Genomic DNA, 19,073 nt, shown 5'->3' on the forward strand with positions numbered 1-19,073 from the left:
CAAGGGGGCGGGCGTTGCAATACATTCCTGTTGGCCAAATTATACAAAGTATTCATGGGGGTGGAGTTGAGCTTCAATTGCAAATCTCTATTTAAAGTTGTTGTCAATGCATTTGCGCAACTTCTGCACCGTAAGAAGAGGGAGGCTGTTTGGTAAGGTGAAAATAGTCCATTCACAGGTTAGCAAAGTTCACAAAACTAAAGTCCAAGTCAGTTTCATTGACCCAACTTGAGCACTGGCTTGTATTTGACAATAGAAAGTGCTACTTGTTGGGGCAGTCAGACAGACAACATCATCCTGAAATGTGAACATAGAGACGTTCTTACTGTTCCCGAGATAAGCAAAAAAAACAAACTGTCTTTTTTAACGTATCTCCGTTCATTAATTGTTTCTTCAATTCAATGTCCTGACCTAAACCGTGTGCAGTATGCTAATTTGTCAGCAATATTACCCAAACATCAGCACAGACGTGTTCTGAAAGCAGTAAGTGCTTCTTGTTGGGGTAGTTCTGGTGATTCCAAACGACGCTTGTTCCTAGTTTTCGACGCAATGCCTTGACATCAGCCAAGCTAAATAGGCCAATGCATCACTAAGATTACTCGAACCTAAGCACTCACTCGTGTTCAGGAAGCAGTAAGTGCTTCTTGTTGGGGTAGTTTTGGTGATCCTCCAGACTAAGCCATTTCCTAGTTTTCAACACAATGCCATGACCTCAGCCAAGCTAAATAGGCCAATTTCTCACTAAGATTACTCGAACCTAAGCACTCACTCGTGTTTAGAAAGCAGTAAGTGCTTCTTGTTGGGGTAGTTCTGGTGATTCCAAACGACGCTTGTTCCTAGTTTTCGACGCAATGCCTTGACATCAGCCAAGCTAAATAGGCCAATGCATCACTAAGGTTACTCAAATCTAAGCACTCACCTGTAGTCTGAAAACAGTAAGTGCTTCTTGTTGGGGTAGTTTTGGTGATCCTCCAGACTACGCCTTTTCCTAGTTTTCAACACAATGCCATGACCTCAGCCAAGCTAAATAGGCCAATTTCTCACTAAGATTACTCGAACCTAAGCACAGACGTGTTCTGAAAGCAGTAAGTGCTTTTTGTTGGGGTAGTTCTGGTGATTCCAAACGACGCTTGTTCCTAGTTTTCGACGCAATGCCTTGACATCAGCCAAGCTAAATAGGCCAATGCATCACTAAGGTTACTCAAATCTAAGCACTCACCTGTAGTCTGAAAACAGTAAGTGTTTCTTGTTGGGGTAGTTTTTGTGATCCTCCAGATTACGCCTTTTCCTAGTTTTCAACACAATGCCATGACCTCAGCCAAGCTAAATAGGCCAATTTCTCACTAAGATTACTCGAACCTAAGCACTCACTCGTGTTTAGAAAGCAGTAAGTGCTTTTTGTTGGGGTAGTTCTGGTGATCCTCCAGACTATGCTTGTTCCTAGTTTTCAACGCAATGCCTTGACCTCAGCCAAGCTAAATAGGCCAATTCATCACTAAGATTACTCAAACCTAAGCACTCACTCGTGTTCAGGAAGCAGTAAGCTTCTTGTTGCTGTAGTTCTGGTGATCCTCCAGACTACGCGTGTTCCTAGTTTTCGACGCACTGCCTTGACTTCAGCCAAGCTAAATAGGCCAATGTTTACTAAGATTACTCAAACCTAAGCACTCACTTGTGTTCAGAACGCAGTAAGTGCTTTTTGTTGGGGTAGTTCTGGTGATCCTCCAGACTATGCTTGTTCCTAGTTTTCAACGCAATGCCTTGACCTCAGCCAAGCTAAATAGGCCAATTCATCACTAAGATTACTCAAACCTAAGCACTCACTCGTGTTCAGGAAGCAGTAAGCTTCTTGTTGCTGTAGTTCTGGTGATCCTCCAGACTACGCGTGTTCCTAGTTTTCGACGCACTGCCTTGACTTCAGCCAAGCTAAATAGGCCAATGTTTACTAAGATTACTCAAACCTAAGCACTCACTTGTGTTCAGAACGCAGTAAGTGCTTTTTGTTGGGGTAGTTCTGGTGATCCTCCAGACTATGCTTGTTCCTAGTTTTCGACACAATGCCTTGACTTCAGCCAAGCTAAATAGGCCAATCCATCACTAAGATTACTCGAACTTAAGCACTCACTCGTGTTCAGGAAGCAGTAAGTGCTTCTTGTTGGGGTAGTTCTGGTGAGTCTTGAGACTATGCTTGTTCCTGGTTTTCAACGCGATACCCTAACATAACACAAGGTAAAGAGGCCAATGTATCACTAAGATTACTCAAACCGAAGCACTCACTTGTGTTCAGAACGCAGTAAGTGCTTTTTGTTGGGGTAGTTCTGGTGATCCTCCAGACTATGCTTGTTCCTAGTTTTCGACACAATGCCTTGACTTCAGCCAAGCTAAATAGGCCAATCCATCACTAAGATTACTCGAACCAAAGCACTCACTCGTGTTCTGGAAGCAGTAAGTGCTTCTTGTTGGGGTAGTTCTGGTGACTCTCGAGACTATGCTTGTTCCTGGTTTTCATCGCGATACCCTAACATAACCCAAGGTAAAGAGGCCAATGTATCACTAAGATTACTCAAACCGAAGCACTCACTTGTGTTCAGAACGCAGTAAGTGCTTTTTGTTGGGGTCATTCTGGTGATTCCATGCTGCATTTGGCTCATTTTATTTTGCTGACACATTTGAAATATGTTCAATTGATTCCCTTAAATGGGAATGTAACTGCTTTTCTTTTCGAATTGCGTCTTTTACGGTTGGTTTCGCTTGTGACGTTTTCAGCAGACAGCTGTTCCCGCTGATCAGCATCTCATGAATTGACAACCAATGTAGCATATTCATTACAAGGGGGCGGGCGTTGCAATACATTCCTGTTGGCCAAATTATACAAAGTATTCATGGGGGTGGAGTTGAGCTTCAATTGCAAATCTCTATTTAAAGTTGTTGTCAATGCATTTGCGCAACTTCTGCACCGTAAGAAGAGGGAGGCTGTTTGGTAAGGTGAAAATAGTCCATTCACAGGTTAGCAAAGTTCACAAAACTAAAGTCCAAGTCAGTTTCATTGACCCAACTTGAGCACTGGCTTGTATTTGACAATAGAAAGTGCTACTTGTTGGGGCAGTCAGACAGACAACATCATCCTGAAATGTGAATATAGAGACGTTCTTACTGTTCCCGAGATAAGCAAAAAAAACAAACTGTCTTTTTAAACGTATCTCCGTTCATTAATTGTTTCTTCAATTCAATGTCCTGACCTAAACCGTGCGCAGTATGCTAATTTGTCAGCAATATTACCCAAACATCAGCACAGACGTGTTCTGAAAGCAGTAAGTGCTTCTTGTTGGGGTAGTTCTGGTGATTCCAAACGACGCTTGTTCCTAGTTTTCGACGCAATGCCTTGACATCAGCCAAGCTAAATAGGCCAATGCATCACTAAGATTACTCGAACCTAAGCACTCACTCGTGTTCAGGAAGCAGTAAGTGCTTCTTGTTGGGGTAGTTTTGGTGATCCTCCAGACTAAGCCATTTCCTAGTTTTCAACACAATGCCATGACCTCAGCCAAGCTAAATAGGCCAATTTCTCACTAAGATTACTCGAACCTAAGCACTCACTCGTGTTTAGAAAGCAGTAAGTGCTTCTTGTTGGGGTAGTTCATGTGACCCTCAAGACAATGCTTGTTCCTGGTTTTCAACGCGATGCCCTAACATAACCCGAGCTAAGGAGGCCAATGTATCACTAAGATTACTCAAACCGAAGCACTTACTTGTGGTCAGAACGCAGTAAGTGCTTTTTGTTGGGGTAGTTCTGGTGATCCTCCAGACTATGCTTGTTCCTAGTTTTCGACACAATGCCTTGACTTCAGCCAAGCTAAATAGGCCAATGCATTACTAAGATTTCTCGAACTTAAACACTCACTCGTGTTCAGGAAGCAGTAAGTGCTTCTTGTTGGGGTAGTTCTGGTGAGTCTTGAGACTGTTTGTTCCTAGTTTTCAACGCAATGCCTTGACCTCAGCAGACCAAAATAGGCCAATGTATCACTAAGATTACTCGAACCTAAGCACTCACTCGTGTTTAGAAAGCAGTAAGTGCTTTTTGTTGGGGTAGTTCTGGTGATCCTCCAGTCTACGCATGTTCCTAGTTTTCAAGGCAATGCCATGACCTCAGCCAAGCTAAATAGGCCAATGCATTACCAAGATTACTCGAACCTATGCACTCACTCGTGTTCAGAAAACAGTACGTGCTTCTTGTTTGGATAGTTCTGGTGACTCTCAAGACAATGCTTGTTACTGGTTTTCAACGCGATGCCCTAACATAACCCAAGCTAGAGGCCAATGTATCACTAAGATTACTCAAACCGAAGCACTCACTTGTGATCAGAACGCAGTAAGTGCTTTTTGTTGGGGTCGGTCTGGTGATTCCATGCTGCATTTGGCTCGTTTTATTTTGCTGACACATTTGAAATATGTTCAATTGATTAAATCAAATGGGAAGGTAATTTTTTTTCTTTTCAAATTGCGTCTTTAACGGTTGGTTTCGCTTGTGACGTTTTCAACAGACAGCTGTTCCCGCTGATCAGCATCTCATGAATGGACAACCAATGTAGCCTATTCATTACAATGGGGCGGGGGTTGCAATACATTCCTGTTGGCCAAATTACCCATTGACAAAGTATTCATGGGGGTGGAGTTGAGCTACAATTGCAAATCTCTATTTAAAGTTGTTGTCAATGCATTTGCGCAACTTCTGCACCGTAAGAAGAGGGAGGCTGTTTGGTAAGGTGAAAATAGTCCATTCACAGGTTAGCAAAGTTCACAAAACTAAACTCCAAGTCAGTTTCATTGACCCAACTTGAGCACTGGCTTGTATTTGACAATAGAAAGTGCTACTTATTGGGGCAGTCAGACAGACAACATCAACTTGAAAGGTGAACATAGACGTTCTTACTGTTCCCGAGATAAGCTAAAACAACAAACTGTCTTTTTAAACGTATCTCCGTTCATTAATTGTTTCTTCAATTCAATGTCCTGACCTCAACCGTGCGCAGTATGCTAATTTGTCAGCAAGATTACCCAAACATCAGCACAGACGTGTTCTGAAAGCAGTAAGTGCTACTTGTTGGGGTAGTTCTGGTGATTCCAAACGACGCTTGTTCCTAGTTTTCGACGCAATGCCTTGACATCAGCCAAGCTAAATAGGCCAATGCATCACTAAGATTACTCGAACCTAAGCACTCACTCGTGTTCAGGAAGCAGTAAGTGCTTTTTGTTGGGGTAGTTTTGGTGATCCTCCAGACTATGCTTGTTCCTAGTTTTCAACGCAATGCCTTGACCTCAGCCAAGCTAAATAGGCCAATGTTTACTAAGATTACTCAAACCTAAGCACTCACTTGTGTTCAGAACGCAGTAAGTGCTTTTTGTTGGGGTAGTTCTGGTGATCCTCCAGACTATGCTTGTTCCTAGTTTTCGACACAATGCCTTGACTTCAGCCAAGCTAAATAGGCCAATCCATCACTAAGATTACTCGAACCAAAGCACTCATCACTCGTGTTCTGGAAGCAGTAAGTGCTTCTTGTTGGGGTAGTTCTGGTGACTCTCGAGACTATGCTTGTTCCTGGTTTTCAACGCGATACCCTAACATAACCCAAGGTAAAGAGGCCAATCACTAAGTATCACTAAGATTTCTCAAACCGAAGCACTCACTTGTGTTCAGAACGCAGTAAGTGCTTTTTGTTGGGGTCATTCTGGTGATTCCATGCTGCATTTGGCTCATTTTATTTTGCTGACACATTTGAAATATGTTCAATTTATTCCCTTAAATGGGAATGTAACTGCTTTTCTTTTCGAATTGCGTCTTTTACGGTTGGTTTCGCTTGTGACGTTTTCAGCAGACAGCTGTTCCCGCTGATCAGCATCTCATGAATTGACAACCAATGTAGCATATTCATTACAAGGGGGCGGGCGTTGCAATACATTCCTGTTGGCCAAATTATACAAAGTATTCATGGGGGTGGAGTTGAGCTTCAATTGCAAATCTCTATTTAAAGTTGTTGTCAATGCATTTGCGCAACTTCTGCACCGTAAGAAGAGGGAGGCTGTTTGGTAAGGTGAAAATAGTCCATTCACAGGTTAGCAAAGTTCACAAAACTAAAGTCCAAGTCAGTTTCATTGACCCAACTTGAGCACTGGCTTGTATTTGACAATAGAAAGTGCTACTTGTTGGGGCACTCAGACAGACAACATCATCCTGAAATGTGAACATAGAGACGTTCTTACTGTTCCCGAGATAAGCAAAAAAAACAAACAGTCTTTTTAAACGTATCTCCGTTCATTAATTGTTTCTTCAATTCAATGTCGTGACCTAAACCGTGCGCAGTATGCTAATTTGTCAGCAAGATTACCCAAACATCAGCACAGACGTGTTCTGAAAGCAGTAAGTGCTTCTTGTTGGGGTAGTTCTGGTGATTCCAAACGACGCTTGTTCCTAGTTTTCGACGCAATGCCTTGACATCAGCCAAGCTAAATAGGCCAATGCATCACTAAGGTTACTCAAATCTAAGCACTCACCTGTAGTCTGAAAACAGTAAGTGCTTCTTGTTGGGGTAGTTTTGGTGATCCTCCAGACTACGCCTTTTCCTAGTTTTCAACACAATGCCATGACCTCAGCCAAGCTAAATAGGCCAATTTCTCACTAAGATTACTCGAACCTAAGCACTCACTCGTGTTTAGAAAGCAGTAAGTGCTTCTTGTTGGGGTAGTTCTGGTGATCCTCCAGACTATGCTTGTTCCTAGTTTTCAACGCAATGCCTTGACCTCAGCCAAGCTAAATAGGCCAATTCATCACTAAGATTACTCGAACCAAAGCACTCACTCGTGTTCTGGAAGTGGTAAGTGCTTCTTGTTGGGGTAGTTCTGGTGATCCTCCAGAATACGCTTGTTCCTAGTTTTCGATGCACTGCCGTGACTTCAGCCAAGCTAAATCGGCCAATGTTTACTAAGATTACTCAAACCTAAGCACTCACTCGTGTTCAGGAAGCAGTAAGCTTCTTGTTGCTGTAGTTCTGGTGATCCTCCAGACTACGCGTGTTCCTAGTTTTCGACGCACTGCCTTGACTTCAGCCAAGCTAAATAGGCCAATGTTTACTAAGATTACTCAAACCTAAGCACTCACTTGTGTTCAGAACGCAGTAAGTGCTTTTTGTTGGGGTAGTTCTGGTGATCCTCCAGACTATGCTTGTTCCTAGTTTTCGACACAATGCCTTGACTTCAGCCAAGCTAAATAGGCCAATCCATCACTAAGATTACTCGAACTTAAGCCCTCACTCGTGTTCAGGAAGCAGTAAGTGCTTCTTGTTGGGGTAGTTCTGGTGAGTCTTGAGACTATGCTTGTTCCTGGTTTTCAACGCGATACCCTAACATAACCCAAGGTAAAGAGGCCAATGTATCACTAGGATTACTCAAACCGAAGCACTCAGTTGTGTTCAGAACGCAGTAAGTGCTTTTTGTTGGGGTAGTTCTGGTGATCCTCCAGACTATGCTTGTTCCTAGTTTTCGACACAATGCCTTGACTTCAGCCAAGCTAAATAGGCCAATCCATCACTAAGATTACTCGAACCAAAGCACTCACTCGTGTTCTGGAAGCAGTAAGTGCTTCTTGTTGGGGTAGTTCTGGTGACTCTCGAGACTATGCTTGTTCCTGGTTTTCATCGCGATACCCTAACATAACCCAAGGTAAAGAGGCCAATGTATCACTAAGATTACTCAAACCGAAGCACTCACTTGTGTTCAGAACGCAGTAAGTGCTTTTTGTTGGGGTCATTCTGGTAATTCCATGCTGCATTTGGCTCATTTTATTTTGCTGACACATTTGAAATATGTTCAATTGATTCCCTTAAATGGGAATGTAACTGCTTTTCTTTTCGAATTGCGTCTTTTACGGTTGGTTTCGCTTGTGACGTTTTCAGCAGACAGCTGTTCCCGCTGATCAGCATCTCATGAATTGACAACCAATGTAGCATATTCATTACAAGGGGGCGGGCGTTGCAATACATTCCTGTTGGCCAAATTATACAAAGTATTCATGGGGGTGGAGTTGAGCTTCAATTGCAAATCTCTATTTAAAGTTGTTGTCAATGCATTTGCGCAACTTCTGCACCGTAAGAAGAGGGAGGCTGTTTGGTAAGGTGAAAATAGTCCATTCACAGGTTAGCAAAGTTCACAAAACTAAAGTCCAAGTCAGTTTCATTGACCCAACTTGAGCACTGGCTTGTATTTGACAATAGAAAGTGCTACTTGTTGGGGCAGTCAGACAGACAACATCATCCTGAAATGTGAACATAGAGACGTTCTTACTGTTCCCGAGATAAGCAAAAAAAACAAACTGTCTTTTTAAACGTATCTCCGTTCATTAATTGTTTCTTCAATTCAATGTCCTGCCCTAAACCGTGCGCAGTATGCTAATTTGTCAGCAAGATTACCCAAACATCAGCACAGACGTGTTCTGAAAGCAGTAAGTGCTTCTTGTTGGGGTAGTTCTGGTGATTCCAAACGACGCTTGTTCCTAGTTTTCGACGCAATGCCTTGACATCAGCCAAGCTAAATAGGCCAATGCATCACTAAGATTACTCGAACCTAAGCACTCACTCGTGTTCAGGAAGCAGTAAGTGCTTCTTGTTGGGGTAGTTTTGGTGATCCTCCAGACTAAGCCATTTCCTAGTTTTCAACACAATGCCATGACCTCAGTCAAGCTAAATAGGCCAATTTCTCACTAAGATTACTCGAACCTAAGCACTCACTCGTGTTTAGAAAGCAGTAAGTGCTTCTTGTTGGGGTAGTTCTGGTGAGTCTTGAGACTGTTTGTTCCTAGTTTTCAACGCAATGCCTTGACCTCAGCAGACCAAAATAGGCCAATGTATCACTAAGATTACTCGAACCTAAGCACTCACTCGTGTTTAGAAAGCAGTAAGTGCTTTTTGTTGGGGTAGTTCTGGTGATCCTCCAGTCTACGCATGTTCCTAGTTTTCAAGGCAATGCCATGACCTCAGCCAAGCTAAATAGGCCAATGCATTACCAAGATTACTCGAACCTATGCACTCACTCGTGTTCAGAAAACAGTACGTGCTTCTTGTTTGGATAGTTCTGGTGACTCTCAAGACAATGCTTGTTCCTGGTTTTCAACGCGATGCCCTAACATAACCCAAGCTAGAGGCCAATGTATCACTAAGATTACTCAAACCGAAGCACTCACTTGTGATCAGAACGCAGTAAGTGCTTTTTGTTGGGGTCGGTCTGGTGATTCCATGCTGCATTTGGCTCGTTTTATTTTGCTGACACATTTGAAATATGTTCAATTGATTAAATCAAATGGGAAGGTAATTTTTTTTCTTTTCAAATTGCGTCTTTAACGGTTGGTTTCGCTTGTGACGTTTTCAACAGACAGCTGTTCCCGCTGATCAGCATCTCATGAATGGACAACCAATGTAGCCTATTCATTACAATGGGGCGGGGGTTGCAATACATTCCTGTTGGCCAAATTACCCATTGACAAAGTATTCATGGGGGTGGAGTTGAGCTACAATTGCAAATCTCTATTTAAAGTTGTTGTCAATGCATTTGCGCAACTTCTGCACCGTAAGAAGAGGGAGGCTGTTTGGTAAGGTGAAAATAGTCCATTCACAGGTTAGCAAAGTTCACAAAACTAAACTCCAAGTCAGTTTCATTGACCCAACTTGAGCACTGGCTTGTATTTAACAGTAGAAAGTGCTACTTGTTGGGGCAGTCAGACAGACAACATCAACCTGAAATGTGAACAGAGACGTTCTTGCTGTTCCCTACATAAGCTAAAACAACAAACTGTCTTTTTAAACGTATCTCCGTTCATCAATTTTTTCTTCAATTCAATGTCCTGACCTCAACCGTGCGCAGTATGCTAATTTGTCAGCAAGATTATCCAAACATCAGCACAGACGTAATCTGAAAGCAGTAAGTGCTTCTTGTTGGGGTAGTTCTGGTGATTCCAAACGACGCTTGTTCCTAGTTTTCGACGCAATGCCTTGACATCAGCCAAGCTAAATAGGCCAATGCATCACTAAGATTACTCAAATCTAAGCACTCACCTGTAGTCTGAAAACAGTAAGTGCTTCTTGTTGGGGTAGTTTTGGTGATCCTCCAGACTACGCATGTTCCTAGTTTTCAAGGCAATGCCATGACCTCAGCCAAGCTAAATAGGCCAATCCATCACTAAGATTACTCGAACCTAAGCACTCACTCGTGTTCTGGAAGCAGTAAGTGCTTCTTGTTGGGGTAGTTCTGGTGATCCTCCAGACTATGCTTGTTCCTAGTTTTTGACACAATGCCTTGACTTCAGCCAAGCTAAATAGGCCAATCCATCACTAAGATTACTCAAACCAAAGCACTCACTCCTGTTCTGGAAGCAGTAAGTGCTTCTTGTTGGGGTAGTTTTGGTGATCCTCCAGACTACGCCTTTTCCTAGTTTTCAACACAATGCCATGACCTCAGGCAAGCTAAATAGGCCAATTTCTCACTAAGATTACTCGAACCTAAGCACTTACTCGTGTTTAGAAAGCAGTAAGTGATTTTTGTTGGGGTAGTTCTGGTGATCCTCCAGACTATGCTAGTTCCTAGTTTTCAACGCAATGCCTTGACCTCAGCCAAGCTAAATAGGCCAATCCATCACTAAGATTACTCAAACCAAAGCACTCACTCGTGTTCTGGAAGCAGTAAGTGCTTCTTGTTGGGGTAGTTCTGGTGATCCTCCAGACTATGCTTGTTCCTAGTTTTCGACACAATACCTTGACTTCAGCCAAGCTAAATAGGCCAATGCATCACTAAGATTTCTCGAACTTAAGCACTCACTCGTGTTCTGGAAGCAGTAAGTGCTTCTTGTTGGGGTAGTTTTGGTGACTCTCGAGACTATGCTTGTTCCTGGTTTTCAACGCGATACCCTAACATAACCCAAGGTAAAGAGGAGAATGTATCACTAAGATTACTCAAACCGAAGCACTCACTTGTGTTCAGAACGCAGTAAGTGCTTTTTGTTGGGGTCGTTCTGGTGATTCCATGCTGCATTTGGCTCGTTTTATTTTGCTGACACATTTGAAATATGTTCAATTGATTACCTCAAATGGGAAGGTAAATGTTTTTCTTTTCAAATTGCGTCTTTAACGGTTGGTTTCGCTTGTGACGTTTTCAGCAGACAGCTGTTCCCGCTGATCAGCATCTCATGAATTGACAACCAATGTAGCATATTCATTAAAAGGGGGCGGGCGTTGCAATACATTCCTGTTGGCCAAATTATCCATTGACAAAGTATTCATGGGGGTGGAGTTGAGCTTCAATTGCAAATCTCTATTTAAAGTTGTTGTCAATGCATTTGCGCAACTTCTGCACCGTAAGAAGAGGGAGGCTGTTTGGTAAGGTGAAAATAGTCCATTCACAGGTTAGCAAAGTTCACAAAACTAAACTCCAAGTCAGTTTCATTGACCCAACTTGAGCACTGGCTTGTATTTGACAATAGAAAGTGCTACTTATTGGGGCAGTCAGACAGACAACATCAACTTGAAATGTGAACATAGACGTTCTTACTGTTCCCGAGATAAGCTAAAACAACAAACTGTCTTTTTAAACGTATCTCCGTTCATTAATTGTTTCTTCAATTCAATGTCCTGACCTCAACCGTGCGCAGTATGCTAATTTGTCAGCAAGATTACCCAAACATCAGCACAGACGTGTTCTGAAAGCAGTAAGTGCTTCTTGTTGGGGTAGTTCTGGTGATTCCAAACGACGCTTGTTCCTAGTTTTCGACGCAATGCCTTGACATCAGCCAAGCTAAATAGGCCAATGCATCACTAAGATTACTCGAACCTAAGCACTCACTCGTGTTCAGGAAGCAGTAAGTGCTTTTTGTTGGGGTAGTTTTGGTGATCCTCCAGACTATGCTTGTTCCTAGTTTTCGACACAATGCCTTGACTTCAGCCAAGCTAAATAGGCCAATCCATCACTAAGATTACTCGAACCAAAGCACTCATCACTCGTGTTCTGGAAGCAGTAAGTGCTTCTTGTTGGGGTAGTTCTGGTGACTCTCGAGACTATGCTTGTTCCTGGTTTTCAACGCGATACCCTAACATAACCCAAGGTAAAGAGGCCAATCACTAAGTATCACTAAGATTTCTCAAACCGAAGCACTCACTTGTGTTCAGAACGCAGTAAGTGCTTTTTGTTGGGGTCATTCTGGTGATTCCATGCTGCATTTGGCTCATTTTATTTTGCTGACACATTTGAAATATGTTCAATTGATTCCCTTAAATGGGAATGTAACTGCTTTTCTTTTCGAATTGCGTCTTTTACGGTTGGTTTCGCTTGTGACGTTTTCAGCAGACAGCTGTTCCCGCTGATCAGCATCTCATGAATTGACAACCAATGTAGCATATTCATTACAAGGGGGCGGGCGTTGCAATACATTCCTGTTGGCCAAATTATACAAAGTATTAATGGGGGTGGAGTTGAGCTTCAATTGCAAATCTCTATTTAAAGTTGTTGTCAATGCATTTGCGCAACTTCTGCACCGTAAGAAGAGGGAGGCTGTTTGGTAAGGTGAAAATAGTCCATTCACAGGTTAGCAAAGTTCACAAAACTAAACTCCAAGTCAGTTTCATTGACCCAACTTGAGCACTGGCTTGTATTTGACAATAGAAAGTGCTACTTATTGGGGCAGTCAGACAGACAACATCAACTTGAAATGTGAACATAGACGTTCTTACTGTTCCCGAGATAAGCTAAAACAACAAACTGTCTTTTTAAACGTATCTCCGTTCATTAATTGTTTCTTCAATTCAATGTCCTGACCTCAACCGTGCGCAGTATGCTAATTTGTCAGCAAGATTACCCAAACATCAGCACAGACGTGTTCTGAAAGCAGTAAGTGCTTCTTGTTGGGGTAGTTCTGGTGATTCCAAACGACGCTTGTTCCTAGTTTTCGACGCAATGCCTTGACATCAGCCAAGCTAAATAGGCCAATGCATCACTAAGATTACTCAAATCTAAGCACTCACCTGTAGTCTGAAAACAGTAAGTGCTTCTTGTTGGGGTAGTTTTGGTGATCCTCCAGACTACGCCTTTTCCTAGTTTTCAACACAATGCCATGACCTCAGCCAAGCTAAATAGGCCAATTTCTCACTAAGATTACTCGAACCTAAGCACTCACTCGTGTTTAGAAAGCAGTAAGTGCTTTTTGTTGGGGTAGTTCTGGTGATCCTCCAGACTATGCTTGTTCCTAGTTTTCAACGCAATGCCTTGACCTCAGCCAAGCTAAATAGGCCAATTCATCACTAAGATTACTCGAACCAAAGCACTCACTCGTGTTCTGGAAGCGGTAAGTGCTTCTTGTTGGGGTAGTTCTGGTGATCCTCCAGAATACGCTTGTTCCTAGTTTTCGATGCACTGCCGTGACTTCAGCCAAGCTAAATCGGCCAATGTTTACTAAGATTACTCAAACCTAAGCACTCACTCGTGTTCAGGAAGCAGTAAGCTTCTTGTTGCTGTAGTTCTGGTGATCCTCCAGACTACGCGTGTTCCTAGTTTTCGACGCACTGCCTTGACTTCAGCCAAGCTAAATAGGCCAATGTTTACTAAGATTACTCAAACCTAAGCACTCACTTGTGTTCAGAACGCAGTAAGTGCTTTTTGTTGGGGTAGTTCTGGTGATCCTCCAGACTATGCTTGTTCCTAGTTTTCGACACAATGCCTTGACTTCAGCCAAGCTAAATAGGCCAATCCATCACTAAGATTACTCGAACTTAAGCACTCACTCGTGTTCAGGAAGCAGTAAGTGCTTCTTGTTGGGGTAGTTCTGGTGAGTCTTGAGACTATGCTTGTTCCTGGTTTTCAACGCGATACCCTAACATAACACAAGGTAAAGAGGCCAATGTATCACTAAGATTACTCAAACCGAAGCACTCACTTGTGTTCAGAACGCAGTAAGTGCTTTTTGTTGGGGTAGTTCTGGTGATCCTCCAGACTATGCTTGTTCCTAGTTTTCGACACAATGCCTTGACTTCAGCCAAGCTAAATAGGCCAATCCATCACTAAGATTACTCGAACCAAAGCACTCACTCGTGTTCTGGAAGCAGTAAGTGCTTCTTGTTGGGGTAGTTCTGGTGACTCTCGAGACTATGCTTGTTCCTGGTTTTCATCGCGATACCCTAACATAACCCAAGGTAAAGAGGCCAATGTATCACTAAGATTACTCAAACCGAAGCACTCACTTGTGTTCAGAACGCAGTAAGTGCTTTTTGTTGGGGTCATTCTGGTGATTCCATGCTGCATTTGGCTCATTTTATTTTGCTGACACATTTGAAATATGTTCAATTGATTCCCTTAAATGGGAATGTAACTGCTTTTCTTTTCGAATTGCGTCTTTTACGGTTGGTTTCGCTTGTGACGTTTTCAGCAGACAGCTGTTCCCGCTGATCAGCATCTCATGAATTGACAACCAATGTAGCATATTCATTACAAGGGGGCGGGCGTTGCAATACATTCCTGTTGGCCAAATTATACAAAGTATTCATGGGGGTGGAGTTGAGCTTCAATTGCAAATCTCTATTTAAAGTTGTTGTCAATGCATTTGCGCAACTTCTGCACCGTAAGAAGAGGGAGGCTGTTTGGTAAGGTGAAAATAGTCCATTCACAGGTTAGCAAAGTTCACAAAACTAAAGTCCAAGTCAGTTTCATTGACCCAACTTGAGCACTGGCTTGTATTTGACAATAGAAAGTGCTACTTGTTGGGGCAGTCAGACAGACAACATCATCCTGAAATGTGAACATAGAGACGTTCTTACTGTTCCCGAGATAAGCAAAAAAAACAAACTGTCTTTTTAAACATATCTCCGTTCATTAATTGTTTCTTCAATTCAATGTCCTGACCTAAACCGTGCGCAGTATGCTAATTTGTCAGCAAGATTACCCAAACATCAGCACAGACGTGTTCTGAAAGCAGTAAGTGCTTCTTGTTGGGGTAGTTCTGGTGATTCCAAACGACGCTTGTTCCTAGTTTTCGACGCAATGCCTTGACATCAGCCAAGCTAAATTGGCCAATGCATCACTAAGATTACTCGAACCTAAGCACTCACTCGTGTTCAGGAAGCAGTAAGTGCTTCTTGTTGGGGTAGTTTTGGTGATCCTCCAGACTAAGCCATTTCCTAGTTTTCAACACAATGCCATGACCTCAGCCAAGCTAAATAGGCCAATTTCTCACTAAGATTACTCGAACCTAAGCACTCACTCGTGTTTAGAAAGCAGTAAGTGCTTCTTGTTGGGGTAGTTCATGTGACCCTCAAGACAATGCTTGTTCCTGGTTTTCAACGCGATGCCCTAACATAACCCGAGCTAAGGAGGCCAATGTATCACTAAGATTACTCAAACCGAAGCACTCACTTGTGGTCAGAATGCAGTAAGTGCTTTTTGTAGGGGTAGTTCTGGTGATCCTCCAGACTATGCTTGTTCCTAGTTTTCGACACAATGCCTTGACTTCAGCCAAGCTAAATAGGCCAATGCATTACTAAGATTTCTCGAACTTAAACACTCACTCGTGTTCAGGAAGCAGTAAGTGCTTCTTGTTGGGGTAGTTCTGGTGAGTCTTGAGACTGTTTGTTCCTAGTTTTCAACGCAATGCCTTGACCTCAGCAGACCAAAATAGGCCAATGTATCACTAAGATTACTCGAACCTAAGCACTCACTCGTGTTTAGAAAGCAGTAAGTGCTTATGTTGGGGTAGTTCTGGTGATCCTCCAGTCTACGCATGTTCCTAGTTTTCAAGGCAATGCCATGACCTCAGCCAAGCTAAATAGGCCAATGCATTACCAAGATTACTCGAACCTATGCACTCACTCGTGTTCAGAAAACAGTACGTGCTTCTTGTTTGGATAGTTCTGGTGACTCTCAAGACAATGCTTGTTACTGGTTTTCAACGCGATGCCCTAACATAACCCAAGCTAGAGGCCAATGTATCACTAAGATTACTCAAACCGAAGCACTCACTTGTGATCAGAACGCAGTAAGTGCTTTTTGTTGGGGTCGGTCTGGTGATTCCATGCTGCATTTGGCTCGTTTTATTTTGCTGACACATTTGAAATATGTTCAATTGATTAAATCAAATGGGAAGGTAATTTTTTTTCTTTTCAAATTGCGTCTTTAACGGTTGGTTTCGCTTGTGACGTTTTCAACAGACAGCTGTTCCCGCTGATCAGCATCTCATGAATTGACAACCAATGTAGCCTATTCATTACAATGGGGCGGGGGTTGCAATACATTCCTGTTGGCCAAATTACCCATTGACAAAGTATTCATGGGGGTGGAGTTGAGCTACAATTGCAAATCTCTATTTAAAGTTGTTGTCAATGCATTTGCGCAACTTCTGCACCGTAAGAAGAGGGAGGCTGTTTGGTAAGGTGAAAATAGTCCATTCACAGGTTAGCAAAGTTCACAAAACTAAACTCCAAGTCAGTTTCATTGACCCAACTTGAGCACTGGCTTGTATTTGACAATAGAAAGTGCTACTTATTGGGGCAGTCAGACAGACAACATCAACTTGAAAGGTGAACATAGACGTTCTTACTGTTCCCGAGATAAGCTAAAACAACAAACTGTCTTTTTAAACGTATCTCCGTTCATTAATTGTTTCTTCAATTCAATGTCCTGACCTCAACCGTGCGCAGTATGCTAATTTGTCAGCAAGATTACCCAAACATCAGCACAGACGTGTTCTGAAAGCAGTAAATGCTTCTTGTTGGGGTAGTTCTGGTGATTCCAAACGACGCTTGTTCCTAGTTTTCGACGCAATGCCTTGACATCAGCCAAGCTAAATAGGCCAATGCATCACTAAGATTACTCGAACCTAAGCACTCACTCGTGTTCAGGAAGCAGTAAGTGCTTTTTGTTGGGGTAGTTTTGGTGATCCTCCAGACTATGCTTGTTCCTAGTTTTCAACGCAATGCCTTGACCTCAGCCAAGCTAAATAGGCCAATGTTTACTAAGATTACTCAAACCTAAGCACTCACTTGTGTTCAGAACGCAGTAAGTGCTTTTTGTTGGGGTAGTTCTGGTGATCCTCCAGACTATGCTTGTTCCTAGTTTTCGACACAATGCCTTGACTTCAGCCAAGCTAAATAGGCCAATCCATCACTAAGATTACTCGAACCAAAGCACTCATCACTCGTGTTCTGGAAGCAGTAAGTGCTTCTTGTTGGGGTAGTTCTGGTGACTCTCGAGACTATGCTTGTTCCTGGTTTTCAACGCGATACCCTAACATAACCCAAGGTAAAGAGGCCAATCACTAAGATTTCTCAAACCGAAGCACTCACTTGTGTTCAGAACGCAGTAAGTGCTTTTTGTTGGGGTCATTCTGGTGATTCCATGCTGCATTTGGCTCATTTTATTTTGCTGACACATTTGAAATATGTTCAATTTATTCCCTTAAATGGGAATGTAACTGCTTTTCTTTTCGAATTGCGTCTTTTACGGTTGGTTTCGCTTGTGACGTTTTCAGCAGACAGCTGTTCCCGCTGATCAGCATCTCATGAATTGACAACCAATGTAGCATATTCATTACAAGGGGGCGGGCGTTGCAATACATTCCTGTTGGCCAAATTATACAAAGTATTCATGGGGGTGGAGTTGAGCTTCAATTGCAAATCTCTATTTAAAGTTGTTGTCAATGCATTTGCGCAACTTCTGCACCGTAAGAAGAGGGAGGCTGTTTGGTAAGGTGAAAATAGTCCATTCACAGGTTAGCAAAGTTCACAAAACTAAAGTCCAAGTCAGTTTCATTGACCCAACTTGAGCACTGGCTTGTATTTGACAATAGAAAGTGCTACTTGTTGGGGCACTCAGACAGACAACATCATCCTGAAATGTGAACATAGAGACGTTCTTACTGTTCCCGAGATAAGCAAAAAAAACAAAGTCTTTTTAAACGTATCTCCGTTCATTAATTGTTTCTTCAATTCAATGTCGTGACCTAAACCGTGCGCAGTATGCTAATTTGTCAGCAAGATTACCCAAACATCAGCACAGACGTGTTCTGAAAGCAGTAAGTGCTTCTTGTTGGGGTAGTTCTGGTGATTCCAAACGACGCTTGTTCCTAGTTTTCGACGCAATGCCTTGACATCAGCCAAGCTAAATAGGCCAATGCATCACTAAGGTTACTCAAATCTAAGCACTCACCTGTAGTCTGAAAACAGTAAGTGCTTCTTGTTGGGGTAGTTTTGGTGATCCTCCAGACTACGCCTTTTCCTAGTTTTCAACACAATGCCATGACCTCAGCCAAGCTAAATAGGCCAATTTCTCACTAAGATTACTCGAACCTAAGCACTCACTCGTGTTTAGAAAGCAGTAAGTGCTTTTTGTTGGGGTAGTTCTGGTGATCCTCCAGACTATGCTTGTTCCTAGTTTTCAACGCAATGCCTTGACCTCAGCCAAGCTAAATAGGCCAATTCATCACTAAGATTACTCGAACCAAAGCACTCACTCGTGTTCTGGAAGCGGTAAGTGCTTCTTGTTGGGGTAGTTCTGGTGATCCTCCAGAATACGCTTGTTCCTAGTTTTCGATGCACTGCCGTGACTTCAGCCAAGCTAAATCGGCCAATGTTTACTAAAATTACTCAAACCTAAGCACTCACTCGTGTTCAGGAAGCAGTAAGCTTCTTGTTGCTGTAGTTCTGGTGATCCTCCAGACTACGCGTGTTCCTAGTTTTCGACGCACTGCCTTGACTTCAGCCAAGCTAAATAGGCCAATGTTTACTAAGATTACTCAAACCTAAGCACTCACTTGTGTTCAGAACGCAGTAAGTGCTTTTTGTTGGGGTAGTTCTGGTGATCCTCCAGACTATGCTTGTTCCTAGTTTTCGACACAATGCCTTGACTTCAGCCAAGCTAAATAGGCCAATCCATCACTAAGATTACTCGAACTTAAGCACTCACTCGTGTTCAGGAAGCAGTAAGTGCTTCTTGTTGGGGTAGTTCTGGTGAGTCTTGAGACTATGCTTGTTCCTGGTTTTCAACGCGATACCCTAACATAA

Source organism: Hippocampus zosterae, chromosome 7, assembly GCF_025434085.1.
Source record: "Hippocampus zosterae strain Florida chromosome 7, ASM2543408v3, whole genome shotgun sequence".
NCBI lineage: Eukaryota > Metazoa > Chordata > Actinopteri > Syngnathiformes > Syngnathidae > Hippocampus > Hippocampus zosterae.